The sequence below is a fragment of the Apium graveolens genome, chromosome 10, assembly GCF_009905375.1.
Source record: "Apium graveolens cultivar Ventura chromosome 10, ASM990537v1, whole genome shotgun sequence".
NCBI classification, from domain to species: Eukaryota; Viridiplantae; Streptophyta; class Magnoliopsida; order Apiales; family Apiaceae; genus Apium; species Apium graveolens.
Genome location: NC_133656.1, coordinates 189,789,644 through 189,813,750, shown reverse-complemented (window position 1 = coordinate 189,813,750; position 24,107 = coordinate 189,789,644). Strand labels below are relative to the sequence as shown.

Genomic DNA, 24,107 nt, shown 5'->3' with positions numbered 1-24,107 from the left:
TTTCTTTATTTTTTTTCTTTTTTCTATATTTTTCATAATTTCTGAACGAGTGCGTTTCGCTCCATCTCGTACAACCCTAGACTACTCATATAAAATGAGCTGGCTACTAGCCATTTGACACCTAGCCACAACAACTAGCAATGAAATCCAATATATTTCTCCAATTTTTAAATATCCATGTTATTTTATCATTAAGAGAATATCCTAAATAATAAAGATAAACAAGTGATTAAACCTCGACAAATAAACAAACAAACCATGACCATGATCTAGCCCTCAAGCAACCTATAAGACTTAGTGAAATTATAATTGTCTCTAGCATGCAAATCAACTCGATAGGACTTAACATCACTAAACACGACATCACTACACTAGCATTAATATCACAAATCATCTGGAAAAATTATCTAAGGGATCATGTTATAATGCAAATGCATGAAACTATATGCAATAACCTATAACACAAAAATAAAAAAAGACTACTACATGGAAAATATGCAACTATATATATTAAACTATCATGAATATGCAACTATATGAGACTCACACATAACATATAATCCTTAACTACTACCCCCAAACTTAAAATATTCACTATCCTCAGTGAAGGTAATAGTAAGGAATCAGAAATACCTACTCAGAATCAGGGTCATCACCCTCAACGGGTGGTGTGTCATGAGTGTCTTGAGGTGGATACACAGAGTCCTCACCAAAAACTGGCCACTGGATATCAACTCCCGTGGCTCTGAATGTAGTCCCCAACGCCTGGGGGTAAGGTCCTGTACAAAGCGACTATAGATGTCATGCATTGCATCCATCCTCCTCATCAAGCGCCTATACTGCGTTGCAGTTATACTAGCACTGCCATGTGCTTCCTCCTACTGCTGTTGCGAACCCGAAGGACCGGCCTCCTCACCCAACTGAGCTCTCCACGCTAGTCTACGGGTTTGCGAAGAACCACCAGCATACGTCTGATCAACTGGCCTTTCACCTGGAAGATGGTCATAAGAATAACCATACCACTCCTACATACTCAACAACATCGAACTATCTATTGGGGCAATCGGGAGCTACAGCTACTCGTGTGCAGGCCAATGAACTCCAACCGCCACACACAGCTTCGTCATAATGGACGCATAGGATATAGAACCTGTAGTACTCCCTCGCAAGAACCTCATAATACCCTGATGAATCACCATCCCGAGATCCACATAATCTCCTTGAAGAATCCCCCACAACAAATATGCACGCTTTACAGTAACTTCATACACGTGAGAAGATGGCATGATATTGGCACAAATAAAAGAATTCTATGCACGTGCAAACCTGTTTATGCACGAGGCAGGGAAAGTGGCATACTCGTTTGTGCCCTTCTTGAACTTCCAGTGAGTCTCAGGCACACACAGGGTAGCAACGATCAAATCCAAATTAAAATCATCCCCCGTCTTCTCGTTCCAGTTCTCCTGCTCTGGCCTCCTCTGGGGCTGCTCAATCACCCTACGAATCGCCTCAGCACTATAGTCCGTCGTCATTCCCCTCACCACAGTGAAACCGTTCTTCTTAGCCTTTGCATTCGCGTAGAACTCGCGAACCACACTCATAGGCACCGCAGTTGGCGCCTCACAAAAATCTATCCACCCCATCTTTACAGTCATCTCCAACAACTTACCATTCCTTCCTGATGGCAGAAAACCTCGCTCCTTAGCTATAGGCTTCGAAAGTAGCCTCGTATACTCCGCCTCAGCCTCCGGAGTTGAAAACCTGGGCCTCACACCACCCACACTCGAAGAATCAGTGGTGCTGCTACTAACTTGGGTTCGTTGTCTTTTGGGTTCCATTGAGATTGAATAAGAGAGAATAAGAGATGTGTGTATAAGAGAGATTTGTGTTTGAGAATTTGAGAAGTGATGAAGAAGTTTGTGTATAAGTGTGTGTGTATATATAGGAATTTGGAGAGAATTAGTTATGGAAAAGAAGTGGGAATTGATTATGGGAATAATTGGGTGATGAAAATTGATTTGGAGAGGGAAATATGGGATGTGGGAGAGTAAAAATCGGGTTTAAATTGATATTGTAATGAAGTCCCCGATTTTTTGTATATTTTGCTGACTTTTTTCGACAATAGGGACTCAGCGCGGCCGCCCCGCCTGGTAGCATGGGCGCGCCGTGCTTCTGAAAATCCAGCGCGGCCGCACTGCATACCAGCGCCGCCAGGCGTAATTACTGACTTTTCAGCGTGGCCGCCCCGCTTCTCAACGCTGGCGTGCCGTACTTCTGTAATTGAACTCCAATTTTTTTCTTTTTCTGATTTTTTTTCTCCTTATGTTCTTCCTCAATCTACTAATGTACAAGAAACTTGGGTTGCCTCCCAAGAAGCACTTGGTTTACGTCGTTAGCTTGACGTAGAAACTTGAGATCAAGTAGACAATAAAACGGCACTAACCACCTCACGGTTTTCCGTATCCCCATAGTAATGCTTCAACCTCTGTCCATTCACCTTGAACGTTTGGCCTGGATCATTCTCAAAAATCTCCACCGCTCCATGTGAAAACACAGTTTTGATAATAAACGACCCTGACCACCTCGACTTCAACTTTCCAGGAAAAAGACGGAGACGAGAGTTGAATAACAAAACTTGTTGCCCTGGCATAAATGATTTCAGCACTAGACCCCTATCGTGCCACCTCTTGACTTTCTCCTTATACATTTTTTTGTTCTCATACGCTTGAAGCCAAAACTCGTCGAGTTCATTCAATTGAAGCATTCTTTTCCTACCAGCTGTATCTAAATCAAAGTTCAACTTCTTTAAAGCCCAATACGCTTTATGCTCGAACTCCACAGGAAAATGACATCCCTTACCATAAACCAACTGAAATGGCGACATGCCAAGCGGAGTCTTGTATGTTGTTCTATGCGCCCAAACAGCTTCATCAAGCTTCAAAGACCGATCCTTCCTTGATAGACACACAACTTTCTCTAAAATGCGCTTGATCTCTCTATTATATACCTCAGCTTGACCATTTGTTTGAGGATGATAGGTTGAAGCGATGCAATGATTCACATTATACCTTACATCATAGCAGTGAACTTGCGATTGCAAAAATGCGAACCCTCGTCACTGATTATGACTCTTGGAGTCCCAAACCTTGTGAATATATGTTTATGAAGAAAATTAAGTACTACCTTCGCATCATTTGTCGGCAAATCCTTGACTTCAACCCATTTCAAGACATAATTAATTGCCAACAAGATATACTGATTATTGAAAGACTAGATAAATGGCCCCATAAAGTCGATTCCCTAAACATCGAAAACTTCAACCTCAAGAAGCACATTAAGAGGCATCTCATCCCTCTTAGACATATTACCCACATGCTAGCATCGATCACACTTCAAAACAAATTAATGCGCATTCTTAAACAATGTAGGCCATAAAAATCCCGCTTGAAGAATATGAGTTGTTGTCTTTTCTCCACCATAGTGGCCTCCATACGTAGTCGAATGGAAATCTCGCAAGATCCCCCCCCCCCATTTCGTTGTACGGAATACATCTCCTGATGATTTGGTCAGCTCCTTGCCTAAACAAAAATGGCTCATCCCACATGTACCACTTCACCTCATGAAGAAACTTCTTCCTTTGAGCATAAGATAAATATGGAGGCATGATATTACTCACTAGGTAGTTCACAATGTCTGCGAACCACGATTCTTCTTTTTGCACCCCAAACAACTGCTCATCGGGAAAAGACTCATTTATCAATTTCTTATCCGGTGAAGTTGCACTTGGATCTTTCAAACGAGAGAGATGATCAGCGACTTGATTCTCAGTACCTTATCTCTGTCCTTGATCTCTAACTCAAATTCTTGAAGTAAAAGAACCCATCAAATCAATCTAGGCTTCGAGTCCTTCTTCGAGACGAGATATCGAATAGCCACATGATCAGTGAAAACTGTCACCTTCGTCCCAAGCAAATAAGATCGAAACTTTTTAAAACCGTAGACGATGGCTAAGAGTTCTTTCTCAGTAGTAGTATAATTCAGTTTAGCACCATTGAGGGTCTTACTAGCATAGTAGACCACATGAAATATGTTGTTCTTTCTCTGCCCAAGAACTCCTCCAACTGCATAGTCACTTGCATCGCACATCATCTCAAAAGGTTCATCCCAATTAGGTGCAGTTATGACAGGTGTCGTGATTAAACTCTTCTTCAAGAACTCAAAAGCAGCTAGACACTCGTCATCAAACTTGAACGGGACATCTTTCTCTAGAAGATTGTACAAGGGTTTGGAGATTTTAGAGAAGTCCTTGATGAACCGCCGATAGAAACCCGCATGACCAAGAAAGCTGCAAACTCCCTTAACAGAAATTGGTGAGGAAGGTTTTCGATAACCCCTCCTTGGCTTTGTCCACCTCAAGTCCTTTACTAGAGACCTTGTGCCTAAGATTAATGCCATGTCGCACCATAAAATGACATTTCTCCCAGTTGAGAACCAAATTGGTCTCAACACACCTTTTAGGAACGACGCTAAGATTCTGCAAGCATTCGTCAAAAGAATCACCAAACACAAAGGAAATGTCCATGAACACCTCTACATTCTGACCAATCATGTCAGAGAATATAACCATCATGCATCTCTGAAATGTGGTATGTGCACCACACAACCCAAAAGAAACACTTCTGAAGGCAAAAGTTCCAAATAGACAAGTGAATATAGTCTTTTCCTGATCTTCAAGAGCGATACAAATCTGATTATAACCCGAATAGTGATCCAGAAGATAGTAGTACTCATGCCCAGCCAACCTGTCACGAATCTGATCAATAAACGGAAAAGGGAAGTGATCATTTCTTATGGATTTTTTCAGCTTTCTGTAATCCATGCAAACTCTCCACTCCGTGACTGTTCTCGTAGGAATGAGCTCATTCTTCTCATTAGCAACAACTGTGATACCTCCTTTCTTTGGCACACACAGCACTGGACTCACCCAAGAACTGTCAAAAATGGGATAGATGATCCCTGCATCTAGCCATTTGAGAATTTCCTTCTTCACAACTTCTTTCATGATTCGATTAAGCCGTCTCTGTTGCTCAACAGTAGGCTTGCTACCTTCCTCTAGCAGAATTTTATGCATGCAATAAGAAGAGCTGATTCCCTTAATATCTGTTATAGTCCAACCAATTGCCGATTTGAACTCTCTCAGAATTCTTAAGAGCTTTTCCTCATCACAACCTGAAAGGTCAGATGCAATAATAATAGGCAAAGTAGATGCATCACCTAAAAAAGCATACCTTAAGTGTTCAGGCAATGGTTTAAGATCAAGTGTAGGAGCTTCCTCAATAGATGGCTTGAGGCACTTTGGAGATTTGTTTAGCTCTTCCATTCCAAGAGATTCAAAAGGCATATCCAGCCTTCGCTTCCAAGGAGAAGCATTCAGATACTGCAACTGCTCATCCCCTTCGTTAACTTCACTATATGAATTCCCCAACAAGGCCTTCTCTAAGGCATCAGACCTTAGCATTTGATCAAGTTCTGAAGTAACCACAGAATTGACCAACTCCACTTTTAAGCACTCCTCGTTTTCAGTCAGGAATTTCATGGCATAAAAAATATTGAATGTCACATCATGGTCCAGCACTCGTATAGTAAGCTCACCTTTTTGTACGTCAATCAAGGTTCGGCCAGTAGCCAAGAATGGTCTTCCCAAGATTATGGGAATTTTCTTATCCTCCTCAAAATTAAGAATTACAAAATCAGCAGGAAAGATGAGTTTATCCACCTTGACCAAGACATCCTCCACAATGCCTCATGGATATGTAATAGAACGATCGGCCAACTACAAGGTCATATAAGTAAGCTTTGGATCAGGTAAGTCTAATTTCTTGAAGATTGACAAGGGCATCAGATTGATGCTAGCTCCCAAGTCACATAAGCATTTGTCAAATGACACTTTTTCGATGGTACAAGGAATAGTGAAGCTTCCAGGATCTTTAAGCTTCGGAGGAAACTTCTGTTGCAGCACAGCACTGGATTCCTCTGTGAGAGCAACGGTCACTTAGTCATCAAGCTTCACTTTCTGAGAGAGAATAACTTTCATAAACTTCGCGTAACTAGGCATCTATTCAAGAGCTTCAGCGAAAGGTATGTTGATATGAAGTTTCTTAAACACCTCCAGAAACTTTTCAAACTGCCTATCTAGCTTTTTCTTCTACAGCCTCTTAGGAAAAGGAGGTGGAGGATAGATCTTTTTCTCCCCTGTATTACCCTCAGAAGGAGTGTGTTCAATAGTAGTCTTTCTTGGTTCCACTTCTGCTTCCTTCTGTACTTCTTCTTCGGCCATAGCTTCTTCTTCTAAAACTTGAGAGTGTTCGGAATTTGCAACCTTCCCAGACCTCAATGTAATTACTTTAACCTGCTCCTTAGCTTCCCTCTTTCCTAGCACTTCAGTGTCACTAGGGAGTGTACCAGGTTGACGATTTAGAAAGGCATTGGCAATTTGTCCAATTTGATTTTCCAAGGTCTTGATAGAAATCGCTTGCCTCTTGAACATGAGCCTCAACTCCTCCAATTTAGATTTTTCTTTAGATTGTTGCAGATGGAGTTGTTGTCTTGGTGCATATTGCGGTTGCTGAAAACCAGGAGGGTTGTATTGCTTTGCTGTATATTGCTGATAAGGCTGCTGGACTGCACTCTGAGTATTGCTCCAGCTGAAGTTCGGATGATTGCGGTTGTTGGGATGATAAGGGACTGTCAACGGTTGCTGTGACATCTGAAAGTTGCTCACGAATTGAGATGATTTACTAGAAATAGCACCCTGCTCCGTCTCATGGGCACCAGCACAAAGCTCACAGACACTAGTGATCTGATTAACTCCATAATTAGCCAAAGAATCCACCTTCATCGTCAAAGCCTTAAGCTGAGCAGCTATAGCAGTGGTTGTATCTAACTCCAGAATTCTTTCTAACTTTCCCTTAGATAGTCTCTGAGTAGGATTCTGGTATTCATTGGTAGCCATCAGTTCAATCAATTCATAAGCTTCATCATAGCTTTTAGCCCATAAGGCTCCTCCTGATGCTGTATTAAGCATGGGTCTAGAAGTAGCACCCAAACCATTATAGAAGCAGTTAATGATCATCCAGTCAGGCATCCCATGATGTGGGCACTTCCTAAGCATCTCCTTATAGCGATCCCAAGCCTCACATAAAGATTCTCCATATTGCTGAGCAAATTGAGTAAGTGTCTTTCTGATTGCCGCAGTCTTCGCCATAGGAAATAATTTAGTTAAGAACTTTTGAGCAAGATCCTCCCATTTGGTAATAGACCCGGGTGGTAGAGAATGTAACCAACACTTAACTTTATCCCGCAGAGAGAATGGGAAAAGCCTCAACATAATAGCATCTTCAGAAACTTCATTGAACTTGAAAGTGTCACAGATCTCGATGAAATCTCTGATGTGCATGTTGGGGTCTTCTGTCGGAGAAGCCCCAAATTGAACAGAGTTCTGTATCATCTGAATCGTGCTCGACTTGATCTCAAAGGTATTAGCCGAGATGGCTGGTCAGACAATGCTAGACTGAATATCATTAATCTTCGGTTGAGAGTAATCCATCAAAGCCTTCGGATTCGCTTCTGGTTCTCCCATTGCAATAAGTGCTTCTTCTTTAACTTTCTCCTCGACAAGAAATTCTTCAAAAACTTCTTTGGATACTACAACTTCTTCCTCGGCTTGATCCAGTGTTCTCTTACGAGACCGAGAACGCATATGCATACACACTCGCTAGAGTACCTGAAACACGACAAGGAAATAAGTAAGTAATAATATCCAAGTCAATGAAATTTAACGACCACTGATGACAAACACATAAACTAAAAATTAACCCCAAGTCCCTGGCAGCGGTGCCAAAAACTTGTTAGGACGAAAACACGCGCTAATATTCACGCAAGTATACGCAATCGCAAGTAATATAGAATTATTTATAGTTCGTTCCCGCAGAGACTGGTTTAGGTTAATTTCAATCAATGCACTTATGCAACAATGATATGGTTATTATCCAATGCTAAGACGATTAACAAATTTAGATTGTTTATAACTAATAATTAACTAAGATATTATACTAAAGAACATTAACTAAGAGATTTGAAGAGATTGATTACTATATGACACAAACATGGGATTCTAGTTTCATTACTACTTCATTTCATAGCCTTTTTGTTCTTAACCTTAGCATGGAATGGTGATGACACTAATCAGATAACAAGACACTAATAAATGCCAACTTTCGTTGTACGAATACCATGCTACTAGACATCCACAAAACAGATAGAAGCTGATAGACACCAATTTTATTGAGACCCTATATGTTTATAGAATTTGACAACATAACGGTTTAACGCACAAGTTATCTATCATTATAACATAGGGCAAGTAAGATGGTTAAAATTACATATGAACCATGCATATCAAAAACATGAACATATGCTAGCATGGCAAGTTCTAAACCCCTAAGTTCACCTTCGCTTTATTAGAAATTAACACGTTATCTTATAAGTTCGCGATGCTCATACGACGAATAAACACAACCAATACTAGGCTATCATACAATCACCACACACTAAGGCATCGAGATAAATTAACTAAAGAAATCCATAAGTAAATCCGCTAGAACCCCACGATAACGATTAGCCCATAATCGGACTCATCATCAACGTGGGTTCTGATGCAAGCATGGTATAATAAATGTAGTCTTTATACTGAATAAATAATAAACCAAGTACGTTACACAAGAGTATAGGTTCAAAAATAAGAAAACTAGCATCCAAGATTACAACTTAAAACAAAGAATCACAAGTTTAAACTAAATCTTCTTCGCCTTGGTTGAATTGTGTTATACGGTCTTCTTACGCCTTCTCCTTAAGCTCTGGTACGTCTTGTCTTGAAAATTGATCAAAAGTTATGTTTATATAGCAACCCATGAAGATTAGAAGTCCAACTGATCAAAATTAAAGTGGAATCAGGATTCTGTGATCCCGGCCTGGCGCGGTCGCGTGCTTCACCAGCCCGGGCGCTCTGCAAATCTGCATCCCAACGTGGTCGCGCGCTACTACAGCGCGGGCGCGCTGACCTTTTGGAAAATCTTCTTTTTCTTATTTTCTTGGCTAGTTTGAGTTGACGATCCATGAGCTTTTATTCAAGACACTATCTTAACACCAATTTAGCATCAAAACAATGCCAAATCACCTGAATCCCTGATATAAGCCTGAAATGCAAAAACACTACAAAACACATCAAAAACATAAATAACTTAGTACAAAATTCAATTCAAGCCTTTATAGAGCATCCCAAGTGGACATAAATGCCACTTAACAGTAACGCCCCTTGGTGTTATAATTGTAGCACCCCAAATTTGGGGTCAGAGATCTAGGATGCCACGCCATCTTGAATCATGTTTAAACACTTATCTTTGCACAATCATTATATAAACTCACCCATCTACAACCCCACACTTATCAACAAACACACACTTACAGGTTATTGTCTTGAAAATAAACAATGCACTTCTAGAGTTATTATATCTGCAAAGTGATAGTTATTACAGACCAAAAGTAATGAGGTCTTACCACGAGTGTAACCTTTATTTAAGGCTAGACCGGTGGCCAAATATATGTTTCTCCATTACTACTTTATATAAGTCATACTTATATAAAAGTCGGACTAAAAAAAATTGAAATCCAACCGGCTTATACGATCTACCTCTAGCACTGCACCAAATAATCTACGAAAAAGTTGGCCATTTCCTACTCGCTTCCGGGCTGTGAACTTTCTGACAGGCATCATGGTTCACTATTTTGTTGTGTCATTTTAAGAAAACAAGTGTGAGCTATAATGCCCAGCATGATAATGTACAGTATGAAAGGACTGTATAAGAAATTTATATTAAATTATGTATATGGATATATATTTTGTTTAATGAAATTTCTCTTGGTGATACACACCTCTTTTCAAAACAACTCTTTGATTGACTTGTTCGTTAGCAAATACCTTAATGGTAAATCCAGCACCTAGGCTTGAGTTACGGAATTGCATCTCAATTCCAATTAAAAGAATAGGACATTTACCGGAGCACCTACTATACGATGATCAGTCATACAACAAAATATTATTATTGTTCTCTACATGCAGAAGGATGACTCCCTTACTCCCGGTTGTCACCATAGCCACATTCGGGCTTTATATGCTTCCCCTTTCTCCCGGGTATGTTTTGCATACTTCGTATGTTCTTCAGTACACATTGTACCTTCACACATGGAAATTAAAGTAGCAGTCTCTCCTGTACACGATGTATTGGATCTTTACCCATCCTTTGTCCTTTAAGAATCCTATCATATCCCAAGAACTCGTACTCCTCGAGTTCCCAAAACTTTAGCTTTTTAATAGGCACAACTCATGTTGCTAGTATATATATACGTACTTCCGAGAATTTTCGGAGGAAATACTAGGATAATGTGAGTTGACTGTTGTCAACAGATAAATATTTAAGGGGGAGTTTATTTTGACACTATAGTCAAAATATTTAAAATACGTCGAGTTAATATTTTTCGACGATCCGAAGGTATTATATGATTTTCTGAAACTCGGAAAATATTTTAAAATAGGTTTTATGATTTTTAAATAATATTAAATCTTTTAATAAATATTTAATGATTAAATAATAATTATTAAATAATTAAACCTCGAATAATTATATTTTATAAATATTTGAAATAATATTCCTCAACTAATTTATGTTTAAGAATTTAATTTTGATTAATAAAATATTAAATAGCTGAAATTAAAAATAAAATAATCATTAGAGAATACTTATTTTATTTAAATGAATATCTAATATAATATTCATTGTTCGAGTAATTAAATAAAGTTGAGGGAATACGATCTTTGAAAATCGTTTTAAATAAATTCAAGGTAATTTAATATTTCGCAAGGGGACATCGAGTCCCTTAGAATAAATACGTACGGACTTTTAATCGTCTAAAATATCTCCGAGATGATTCCTGAGTTTTTACTTTATAAAATCTGACCGACTCTCGGTCTTATAATTTATACATCACGCTCTACCATAACTTTAAAATATTTTACGATATATTCATCGTAAACTCAATCATTATTAATACGCAAAAACTCATATTTTACTATCGTGGCAAACATGGCATTTGAACAAAAGACAATAAAATAATCTTCACGACACAAAAGTATATGGAGCATAGTTCGTAAACTTTTATGGGTGTTTCGAGGTGGAGGGTGCTTTAGAGTTCGTCCGGAAATCTAAAATTAAGAACATTTATCGTTCCGTTAGATTGTTATCGTATTTATCCTCACTTGGTAAATACGCAATACTTACTATCCATTTACATGATTCGCTTTACTCTCGTCATTTTAATAGAGTATAAGTACTCGCTAACTTCGTTTTCTTTTCGTAATCCTTTATGTCCATTAATCTCTTTTTACTTTTGTCACTCGGCTCCACTCGCGATTCTTAAGGATAAAAACTCGCGCGATATGGGCTCCGGTATTTTTATAAAATTGAAAAATCCATATTTTCACTTAAAATTTTTATGACACTTAATATAATCCATTTCTTACTCTCTGAAAAAATTTCATAATTTTTGAATACTTTTAAGTTGATCATTTATACTTCCAAAATTCGTAATTCGTAACAGTTTTTGTCGCATAAATCGTTTTCACTAAAACGGACCTAAATTTTGAACCGTAAATCAAAATCAAGCGATTCAAGCGCCTAACCGATCCTTAAAACTATCATTTTCAATATTAATTTTCAATAAATCACAATTTATACTTTCTGTATTTCTGCAGAAAAATTAAGGTTACGATTCGTTCATTTTATCGACGTTACGCTCGCGATCCGAGTTTCGTTTTCGCTCTAAACTACTAATTAATAACCAAAAATCGTCATACCATCATCTTAACACTTAATCCTCTCAAGAAAATAAAGTTCTTGAGGCCACAACATCCCATTTAACTAACTAATCATCAAGAAACCAACATAACAACCATCAAAACTAGGTTTATAACTAAAATCCATGCCTTTCTTGAAACTTAAACCTTAAAAAAAATTTGGGTAAGATTTATACCTTTATTGGTAGCTTGGAAGGTGTTATTCTTCATGGATGATGCTTTGTGAGGCTTGGGTGTGCTTAAGAATTCTAAATCTTTCCATGAAAATCAAGAAATCAAGAAATGTTACTATTCGGCACTATTCATCATCACTTTCATGGATTATTTAACCATCCAAACTTTAATAAAATGCTATGAAAAATTTATCTCACCTTATTTTGATATATAAGAAGCTTGGTAATTAATTATAGCATTTATCTATGGCTACATCTTGGAATTTGAATTTGTGTTCTTGTTTTTCTTTGAAAGGGCCGAATTAAGCTTTGGGAGAGAGAGAAGAGAGAATTTTGCTTTGCTTGCTAGTTTTCTTCTTGAATAAGTATTGTCTTGATTTTGTATATAATCCTAGATATTCAAATCTTAGTAAATATCTTCTAGCATGGCTAATTTTCAAAGCTAGTTTACTAGCCAAGTACCACAACTACTATTCTTGGTTACTATTTGCCTTAGCTAGGTTACTATGCTCTTTGATTGGTTACTATTTGATTGTCAATCCTTGGTTACTCTTACTAATTAGTTTGAATGGATTACATGGGAAGTTCCATGGCTTGATATGATTTATTTATTTGCTTATGTATTCGCTTGGTCGCTTATTCATTTTCGTAATAAATCTTCGTAAGCGATTTACGGTGTGAATCCTTTCTTATAAGTCCTTTATGTTTTGAAACTTTGTACTTGGATTTTAATTTATATAATTCTAGATTCATGATTGTAATGTGATTCTCGTATTCCTTGATGGTTCGTAAGGTATGGTCGTTTTACAAAGTTCGTTTTTGTAATAACCCCAATTTTTGGAATTTTTGAAACCCTCATGAATAGTGCTTTTGCTGATTATGCTGAATAAGAAAACTTTTCATGTCTCACTATGTAGGGGTTCTTTTATTGTTATTATAAGATCGTATTAGTACTCTATATGACAAATAAGTGTATGTAAAGATCGTCAGAATCCAAATTCGAACACTTTCATTTTTCCCGAAAATCCACCAGATACCGAAAGAATTAAGTATAAGGGAACAAGATAAAAAGGATTTAAATTCAAGGATTATAAGAGAGGATCATAAAAGGAATATAATATATTGATAAAGGTTTAGGGGAACCCAAGTAATAAGATCCTGGGTATGATCCCTCAAACAATAAACGAAAACGAAAGTTAAGCGAACCGCATAACAGATCAGCGGTCATTAGCCAAGTAATTAGGAGTTAATCAAAGGGTTAGTGGAGAGTGATGTCATCTCACCAACAAGAGGAAGACAAGTGTTAAATAGATGACACAACCATGGTGACATAAGCATGACAAGTGAAATTGTTTTGTTGGATGATTCTTGGCCAAGCAAAAATTACCATGGTAAAAACCTAAAAGTAGCCAAGCCATAAAGAAAATAAACCAACTAATTCATTTCACAAATTAGCAAATAAACTTCTTGTTCAAGAACATGAAGCTCTCGGCTCTTCTTGAAAGTAAAAGAAGAAAAGATCAAGTCCAAGCTCCACTCCATAATAAATTCAAAGGTAATTATGCAAGCTTCCTTGTGATTAGATAAGCATATTCTAGGAGTTTAAGCTTCTAATTCTTTGTAAATCTCTTTCAATAAATCAAGGAAGAAGATGGTGAATAGTAACCTTCAAGAAATAACTTTAGTTTTCTTGATTTTTATGAAAGTTCAAGGTAGCTTAAGCATAGATCAAGGATTCCATGGGCATTCCAAGGATCTTTCATTGATTAAAAGCTTCAAGGAAGGTATAACTCTAAATTATCTTAGCATTAAGTTGTTTGGTATAAATGATTATGATGATGGAATGATAGATTAAGTGTAGTAGTTGTTTTGTCATGTTGAGATCTTAGTTGTTAAGTGTTTTTGTTGATTTTGGGAGTTAAGAGTAGCACTAGTTGTTCTTGATGATTCATGGTATGATTTGGGTTTGGTTTAAATGGTTTAAAGTGGTTGATGAGTGATATTGTCATATGGTTGTATTGGGATTGATTGGTGATGGTTTGGTGTTGAATTGGTTTGGTAAAATTTTGGGAAAATCGCGTAAGCATAGCCGTCGTAATGCCCGATTTACCTTAGACTGTTTTTGTTCTTAACATCAGGACCCGAGAACTCACTGTTAGGTTTTGACCACTGCCATTATTAGATAGTTCATGTTACGAGCTTCGTTTCGATATGTGGTTCGTTTGAATCCGATCTACGGTTTAGGAGAAACGACCGTTTTAAGTAACGGCGTTTCGCGACCGAACCATTACCCCTCGCCTTACTTTGAAACCTTGGTTAAGGACCTTAAATGACTAATTGGGTATGAAACATTTATGTAAAGTGGATTAGGCAGTTGGTAAGGTATTCGCGAAAGAATCGCCTTAAAACCCTTAATGGTTAATTTATTAAAAATGGTGGAGCTGAGGGTACTCGAGCAACTTAAGTGAATCGTTAAGCGTGAAAGCGAACGTTAGGACTCTAAATGGTTAAAGTCTAGTTTCTTAAGCGACCGGGGTTTAATTCTGACTTATGTTGTTGTTAATAGGTTATCAGACCCTGTTAGGGCGAAAACATGCACTAATATTCACGCAAGTATACGCGTTCGCAAGTAATATAGAATACTTTCTAGTTCGTTCCCTCAGAGACTCAGACTAAGTTATTGTCTAATTAAACTCACTCACCAATGTATGATTACTTCTCAATGTTAAGATAATAACACTTAAAATTGTTGATTAAATATTAACTATAATTAACTACTTAACTAACCACTTAACTAACACTTCAGTTTATCAATAATAAAACACTCATGAGATCACAACTTCAATATTACTTCCTTCTATAGCCATTGTTAATACCTTTAGCATGTGACAGTGATGACATTAATCGAATAACACGAAACTGATAAAAGCCAACTTTCATTGTACTAATACCATTCTACCAAGCATCCACAATTAAGATAGAAGTTGAATAGTCATCAATTATGTTGAGTTCCTATATGTCTATAGAAATTGACAACACAACGATTAAGCACAAGTTATCCCTTTTGATTACATAGGGCAAATAAAACTGTTAGAATTACCCACTAATCATGCACAACTTACATGAACCTATGCTAGCATGGCAAGTTCTAAATCTCAAGATCCACCGTCGCTTCACAAGAGATTAACACCCTATCTTATATGTTCGCGACGCACATAAGACGAATACGCACAACCAATACTAGATATCATGCAATCATCACACACTACAGTATTAAACAATTAACTAAAGAATTCCATAATAAATCCGTTGCAACCCCATGATCACGATTAGCCCATAATAGAACTTATCGCCATCATGGGTTCATATAAAATCATGATAAACAACACAAGAAAATAATAACTAACTAATTATATTAAAACAGAGTACGTCACAAGAGTAAATAAGTCAAAGCAAGAAAACTAGCATCCAACGTTACAACGAAACAAGAATCACAAGAATATATGCTTCCTCTTCGCTGCAGTGTGCTAAATCGGTCTTCTTCCTTATCTCCTTCGCTTCTTGTGCAAAACACAATCTAAAACACAATCTCTTTCTTTTTTTCTATGAAAACGTCTCAAATCTACTTATATAATAGTCCCATAAAACTCAGATTACATAGAAGTTGGAAGCCAAACAGAAGTAGAAGTCTAAAATAATTCATCTTTTTCCCCGACCCTGCGCGGCCGCTCAGCATTTCTGCGCGGGCGCGCAAGGCTGCTGCGCGGCCGCTCAGCATTGCTGCGCGGGCGCGCAGGACCCTACTGGAAAAATTCCAGGTTTGCTCCGTTTCTTCGCCGTAATCTGCCCGTTCTTTTCCTCTCGCAATGGTGAACACATGCCAAGGCTTATTCTTGATGATTCCTCCTCCGAAATGCAACTAATACCCTGAAATGCATAAACACTAGAAAAACGCATCAAATACACAAAATACTTGATTTCAAGACACCAATTTAAGCCATTTTAAGACGTTCTAAGTAGTATAAAATGCCACTTATCACACCCCCAAACTTAAATCGATGCTTGTCCTCAAGCGTCACAGACTCAAAACAAATAAAAATGTGCATGAATGCAATCTATATGAAAATGCAACGATCCCCCTTACTATAATTAACCAACCAAATTGTCACGTCTCAACGAATGCAGTTAGACACTAAAGATCAATAAACTCATGCAAACAGACATACAGCCAGAAACGTGGTGTGTGCAAATGCTTAACAGATATGCTTCGGAACTAGACCAATTACTATGACTAGACTATCCTCAAGGCAATCCTACGATTATACAAAGAATAAAAATTCTAGGCACAAAGTGATATACAACACTACAAGAACTCTGGAGCTTACTACGGAATTGTGCTTTTTATTTACAACTCAAATGCTTATTTGACCGTGCAATGAGTGAGGTCCACAAAAGACTTATACAATGGTATCCATGTAACGAGCGTTAGGTTAGCGGATCCCAGACTCTAAAAGCCTTAGGTCACTAGGCACAAAGTCCCCTAAGAACTTAATAACTCGAATACCAAAGAGCCCACTCTTGATCAATTATGCAAAAATTTTTTTTTCTTCTGAGCAAGTGCGCTTCGCTCCATCTCGCTCAACCCTAGACTACTCGCATAACATGCGAGCCGGCTACTAGCCAATTGACGCCTAGCCACAACTTAGCAACAAATTCCATTTTTACTCCAAATTTTTTTTTTTTTCATGCCTTTACCACTAAGAACCTATTATCAAATTCTAAGCATAATAAATAGATTATCCTCGAAAATAATCAGATCATAACAACAATCTAGCCCTTAAGCATTCTCTAAGACTTAGTGAAAATACAAGTGCTTCTAGCATGCATATCAACCTACACAACTTAATATCACTTTAATGTTATCACTACACTCGCATCAATATCACAATTCAGTCGATAAATCATTGCAAAAGGGATCATGGTATATGCATGAGCTATATGATATGAAAAACAAATAAAGCTATAAAAAAAACTATATGGAAAAAATTATGCAACTATATGAACTAACTATCATGAATATGCAGCTATATGACACACACAAAATATTCCTTAACTACCACCCCCAAACTTAAAATCTTCACTGTCCCCGGTGAAGGTAGTAGAAAGGAACACAGGGTATACCTACTCGGAGTCATCATCATCATCACCCTCAGTGGGTGGAGTATCAGGCGGCGGGTACGCAGAGTCCTCACCAAAAACTGGCCACTGGATATCAGCTCCAAGGCCTCGAAAAGCAGCCCCTAACGCAAGGATGAGCTCCTGAGCAAACCTGCTCTGCGTCTCATACATGGCATCCATCCGCCGTGAAAGCCTCCTATACTGGGCATCACCCATCCCAGCACCCTCCTGAGCTCTCGAAGAACTAGCCTCACCACGCCCTGGCCTAGTCATAGTAGCACCTCGTGCTGGACGCCCTCCTGGAAGACGATAACCCAGCCCATGCTCCTCAGGCTCACCACCGGTCCACTCCTGCATCCCATTCAGAGTGCCAGAATCTATCGGAGCTGCTGGCAACTGCAACTGCTCATGAGCCGGCCAGTTCACTCATACTGCTCGGCATAGCTTCATAACCGTGGATGCATAAGGGATGTTCATATGCTTTGCTCCCCTCAAAAACTTCAGAATTCCTTGGTAGATAAACTCACCAAGGTCCACATAGTATTCCTCATTCAGAATTCCCCACAACAACTGTGCTCTCTCAACTGTGACCTCGTGTGCATGTGAAGAAGGCAAAATATTAGCACATATAAATGCATTCCATGCACGGGCATACCTGTTCATGGCAATCGCCGGAAAGTGACGATACTCATTATTGGCTGGACTGCGGTTCCAAACTGTGCCCGGTCGACAGAGAGTCGCACAAATCAAATCTAAGTCAAAATCCTCAGCAGTCTTTTCATTCCAGTTCTCCTCCTCGGGCTTCCTCTCTCGCTGTCCAATCACACGGCGAATCGCCGCAGGATGATAATCAAACATAAGCCCACGAACTACAGAAAACCCATTCTTTTCAGCCTTCGCGTTCGCGTAGAACTCGCGAACCACACTCATCGGCACTGCTTCGGGTGACTCATAAAAAGCTATCCACCCCTTCTCTGCAATCATGGGTAACAACTCACCATCCCTTCCTGATGGTAAAAACCCCCTCTCCTTCAGAATCGGCTTCCCCAACAGCCTAGTGTACTCCTCCTCCGCAGCTCTGTCAGTTAACCGAGGCCTTGCAGCAGTACCCCTTGATGAATCAGCAGTAGGAACTGTGCTGCTGCTGTCAATAGTGCGTGCTCTCTTGGGTGCCATTGATTTGTGAATAAAAGTGTGTAAGAACTGATTTTTGATGTTTATGAGAGGGTTTAAGTGTAGGAAGTGTGTGGGAGATATGTGGGATAGGTGTATGTATATATAGGGTGTGGAGTAGGTTAAATTAGATTAGGAGTGGGGTTGAGGGATAAAATCATGGGGTAATGGGAAAAGAATTCGTGGGTTTATGGGCTGTGCTGGGTTTTTGTGTTTTGTTTTATTTTTATTTTTTTTTCTGAACTGCAAAAAATTTTCTGGAACTCGACCCCTGCGCGGCCGCTCAGCATTTCTGCGCGGGCGCGCAGAGGGTCTCTGGAAAAAAAAAATTTCAGCCCCTTTTTTCTGATTTTTTTGTGTTTTTGGATAGGTTATTAACTTCTAAGGGTTCCTGTAACAACAATTCATGGGTTGCCTCCCACGCAGCGCTTCTTTTTCGTCATTAGCTTGACGTTCCGTACCTTTCTCAAGTAGTCAACAAAATGGCACTAACCACCTCTCGGTTTGCCATGTCCCCGTAGTAGTGCTTTAACCGCTGACCGTTAACCTTGAATGCTTGGTCCGAATCCTTCTCAAAAATTTCCACCGCTCCATGTGGAAACACAGTTTTGACAATAAAAGGTCCAGACCACCTTGATTTCAACTTCCCAGGAAAAAGTCGGAGCCGAGAGTTGAATAACAGAACTTGTTGCCCTGGCACAAATAACTTAGGATGTAGCTTCCTATCGTGCCACCTCTTCACCTTTTCCTTATACATTTTGTTATTCTCGTACGCTTGAAGTCGAAATTCATCAAGTTCATTAAGCTGAAGCATTCTTTTCTTACCAGCTGCATCTAAATCCAGGTTCAATTTCTTCAATGCCCAGTAGGCCTTATGCTCAAGCTCCGCCGGTAGATGACATCCCTTACCGTACACCAACTGAAACGGTGACATCCCAAGTGGAGTTTTGAATGCTGTTCTGTAAGCCCAAACAGCTTCATCGAGCTTTAAAGACCAATCCTTCCTTGACGGACAAACAACCTTCTCTAGAATGCGTTTTATCTCTCTGTTAGACACTTCCGCTTGACCATTTGTTTGCGGATGATAGGCAGTAGCTACTCGATGATTCACGTTATAACGCTGCATCATAGAAGTGAACTTACGATTGCAAAAATGCGATCCTTCATCACTTATAATTACCCGAGGCGTCCCAAACCTTGTGAAAATTTGCTTATGAAGAAAATTTAGCACTGCCTTTGCATCATTTGTCGGTAAAGCTTTAACTTCGACCCATTTTGAGACATAATCGACTGCCAGCAAGATGTACTGATTATTGCAAGACGAGATAAAAGGCCCCATGAAATCGATTCCCCACACATCAAAGACCTCGACTTCAAGCATCACATTTAATGGCATCTCATCCTTCCTTGACAAATTTCCCACTCTTTGGCAACGATCACACCTTAAAACAAACTGATGAGCATCCTTGAACAAAGTAGGCCAGAAAAAACCTGCTTGCAGAATATGAGCTGCCGTCTTCTCACCTCCATAGTGTCCACCATAAACCGTGGAATGGCAGTCTCGTAATATCCCCTCCGTCTCACAGAACGGGATACATCTCCTGATGATCTGGTCAGCTCCCTGTCTAAACAAATATGGTTCATCCCACACATACCACTTCACCTCATGCAGAAACTTCTTCTTTTGAGCGGATGTCAAATTAGGCGGCATTATATTGCTGACAAGATAGTTTACAATATCTGCAAACTATGGTTCTTCCTCCTGCATTGCAAACAACTGCTCATCCGGAAAAGATTCATTGATTAACGTCCTATCTTGTGAAGTAGAATCGGGATTCTCCAACCTAGAGAGATGGTTAGCTACTTGATTCTCAGTACCTTTTCTATCTTTGATCTCTAACTCAAATTCTTGAAGTAAAAGCACCCAACGAATGAGTCTCGGCTTCGAATCCTTCTTAGAAACCAGATAGCGAATAGCTGCATGATCAGTGAATACTGTTACTTTCGTACCAAGCAGATAAGATCGAAATTTCTCAAAGCCAAAGACTATAGCCAAAAGCTCCTTTTCAGTAGTGGTGTAGTTCAATTGGGCCCCATTTAAAGTCTTACTCGCATAGTAGACCACATGGAAGAGATTTTTCTTGCGCTGTCCCAGAACTGCACCTACCGCATAGTCACTCGCATCACACATCATCTCAAACGGTTCTGTCCAATCTGGTGCTGTAATAACTGATGCCGTGATCAAACTCTCCTTGAGAGTCTCGAATGCTGCCAAACATTCATCATCAAATTTAAAAGGCACATCTTTCTCAAGTAAATTGCACAACGGCTTAGATATCTTTGAAAAGTCCTTGATGAATCGCCGATAAAAACCCGCATGACCGAGAAAACTACGGATTCCTTTCACCGAATTGGGTGGGGGAAGATTTTCAATGACTCCCACCTTGGCCTTGTCCACCTCCAGACCTTTGCTAGAGACCTTATGCCCAAGGATAATGCCTTCACGCACCATAAAATGACATTTCTCCCAATTAAGCACCAAATTAGTTTCCACGCATCTTTTGAGTACGGCGCGCAGATTATTCAAACATTCATCATATGAGTGTCCAAAGACGGAGAAGTCATCCATGAACACTTCGACGTTATTTCCAATCATGTCAGAGAATATAGCCATCATACATCTCTGAAAGGTGGCCGGGGCGCCACATAACCCAAACGAAACTCTTCGAAAAGCAAATGTGCCAAATGGACAAGTGAAGGTAGTCTTTTCCTGATCCTCTGGTGCAATACAAATCTGATTATACCCGGAATAACCATCCAGAAGACAAAAATACTCATGTCCCTCCAATCTGTCGAGCATTTGATCAATGAATGGGAGAGGGAAGTGATCCTTCCTTGTGGCTTTGTTCAATTTTCTATAATCCATGCATACTCTCCATCCTGTAACTGTTCGAGTAGGGATGAGCTCATTCTTTTCATTTGCGACCACAGTGATACCTCCTTTCTTAGGTACACATTGCACGGGGCTCACCCACGAGCTGTCGGAAATAGGATAAATGATGCCTGCATCTAACCATTTCAGAATTTCTTTCTTCACCACCTCCTTCATGATCGGGTTCAGTCTTCGCTGCTGTTCCACAGTTGGCTTACTACCTTCCTCTAACAGAATTTTATGCATACAATATGAAGGACTTATCCCCTTGATGTCTGCTATGGTCCATTCTATAGCCGATTTGAATTCTCTCAAAATCCTTAAGAGCTTGTCTTCCTCACTACCTGAAAGGTCAGCTGAAATAATAACAGGTAACGTAGATGAATCACCTAAAAAAGCATACCTCAAGTGTTCAGGTAATGGTTTGAGCTCCAAGGTAGGTGCTTCCTCTATTGATGGTTTGAGCTTCCCTTCAGCATTCTTAAGGTCAGAAGTACCAAGAGATTCAAATGGTATGTCGAGCTTTCGCTTCCGTGGAGAAGCGTTCAGATATTGTAATTGCTCGTTGCTATCTTCATCATCGCTGTCAAAATCCCCCACTAAGGCCTTTTCCAATGCATCAGACATTAGCATGTGATCGAGTTCCGAAGTAACCGCAGAATCAATCACATCTACTTTTAAGCACTCCTCATCTTCTATAGGGAATTTCATTGCCTTGAATACGTTGAAGGTCACATCTTGATCTTGGACCCGCATAGTAAGTTCCCCTTTTTGCACATCTATCAAGGTACGGCCAGTAGCCAAGAAAGGCCTCCCCAAGATTATGGGAATCTTCTTATCTTCCTCAAAATCCAGAATAACAAAATCAGCAGGAAAGAAGAGCTTATCCACCTTGACGAGCACATCCTCAACTATGCCCCTTGGGTAAGTAATGGAACGGTCCGCCAATTGTAGCGACATGTATGTGGGTTTTGGATCAGGCAGATCCAGCTTTTTAAAGATCGACAACGGCATCAGATTAATGCTTGCTCCCAAATCACAAAGGCACTTGTCAAAAGTTAGATTGCCAATGGTGCAAGGAATGGTGAAGCTTCCTGGATCTTTCAGTTTTGGTGGTAACTTTTGTTGCAGAATCGCGCTGCATTCTTCCGTGAGAGCAACGGTTTCAAGGTCATCCAGTTTCACCTTCCTTGAAAGAATAGTCTTCATAAACTTCGCATAACTAGGCATTTGTTCCAGCGCCTCAGCGAAAGGTATATTGATGTGAAGTTTCTTGAACACCTCCAGAAACTTCCCGAACTGTCTATCCAGCTTTTGTTGCTGCAATCTCTTAGGAAAAGGTGGTGGAGGATAGAGCTGTTTCTCCCCTGTATTAGCCTCAGGCAGAGTGTGTTCAACAGTAATCTTCCTTGGTTCCACCACTTTCTCCTTTTGCTTAGATTCTTCATCTCTAACTTCAGCTTCGACTTCTTTTGCCTTTTCAGCATCAGCTACTTTTCCAGACCTTAAGGTAATAGCCTTGACTTGCTCTTTAGCTTCCTTCCTGCCTGGTACTTCCGTGTCACTGGGAAGAGTGTCAGGTTGACGATTGAGCACTGCATTGGCTAATTGACCGATTTGATTTTCCAAGGTCTTGATAGAAACCGCCTGACTCTTGCACAACAGCTTAAGTTCCTCAAAATCAGCACTAGTAGGTGCAGCTGCACTTCCCTGTTGAGGATATGATTGCCTTGTAGCATACTGCTGTGGTTGCTGGAATCCAGGTGGGTTAAACTGTTTACTTACTCCTTGCTGATATGTTGGCTGAATAGCATTCTGATTATTCCCCCAGCTGAAATTTGGATGATTTCTGTTGTTAGGATGATAGGTCGCTGGCACAGGCTGCTGTTGTTGCTGATAATTATTCACATACTGAACAGATTCGTTGACAAGAGAACACTGATCCGTAGCATGAGAACCTGCACAAAGCTCACAAACCATAGCTATTTGATTAACTCCATACGTAGCCAAAGAATCAACCTTCATTGATAGCGCTTGGAGCTGGGCTGCAATAGCGGTGGCTGCATCAACTTTCAGAATACCTGCTACCTTGCCTGATGTCATCCTCTGAGTTGGGTTTTGATGCTCGTTTGCAGCCATTGTCTCTATAAGATTACGCCTCAGTATAGCTTTTAGCCCATAAGGCGCCTCCAGCTGCTGCATCGAGCATGGGCCGAGATTGGGCCCCCAAACCATTATAAAAACCAGTGATTACCATCCAATCCGGCATTCCATGATGTGGACATTTTCTCAACATTTCCTTGTAGCGTTCCCAAGCCTCGCACATAGATTCTGTAGGTTGCTGCACAAACTGAGTAAGAGCACTCCTCATAGCAGTAGTCTTTGCCATTGGATAAAACTTCACCAGAAACTTTTGCGCAAGATCTTGCCACGTAGTGATGGACCCAGCTGGTTCAGAATGTAACCAGTCTTTAGCCTTATCCCTCAGTGAGAATGGGAAAAGCCTCAACTTGATAGCCTCATCAGTCACGCCATTATACTTAAAAGTGTTGCAGATCTCGACAAAATTCCTTATGTGCATGTTGGGGTCTTCAGTGGCCGCTCCTCCAAAAGAAACAGAATTCTGCACCATCTGAATAGTGCCCGGCTTGATTTCAAAGGTGTTAGCTTGAATAGCCGGATG

General features: G+C 39.7%; 2 non-coding genes across 2 annotated transcripts; both read left to right on the top strand.

Annotated features, from left to right (window-relative positions):
• Positions 1-7,142: 7,142 nt before the first annotated feature.
• Positions 7,143-7,249, top strand: LOC141694740 (small nucleolar RNA R71). Its single transcript, XR_012564024.1, has one exon. It is a non-coding gene; the product is annotated as a small nucleolar RNA R71 (small nucleolar RNA).
• A 16,442-nt stretch (positions 7,250-23,691) lies between these two features.
• Positions 23,692-23,798, top strand: LOC141694107 (small nucleolar RNA R71). Its single transcript, XR_012563436.1, has one exon. It is a non-coding gene; the product is annotated as a small nucleolar RNA R71 (small nucleolar RNA).
• The last annotated feature ends 309 nt before the right edge of the window (positions 23,799-24,107 follow it).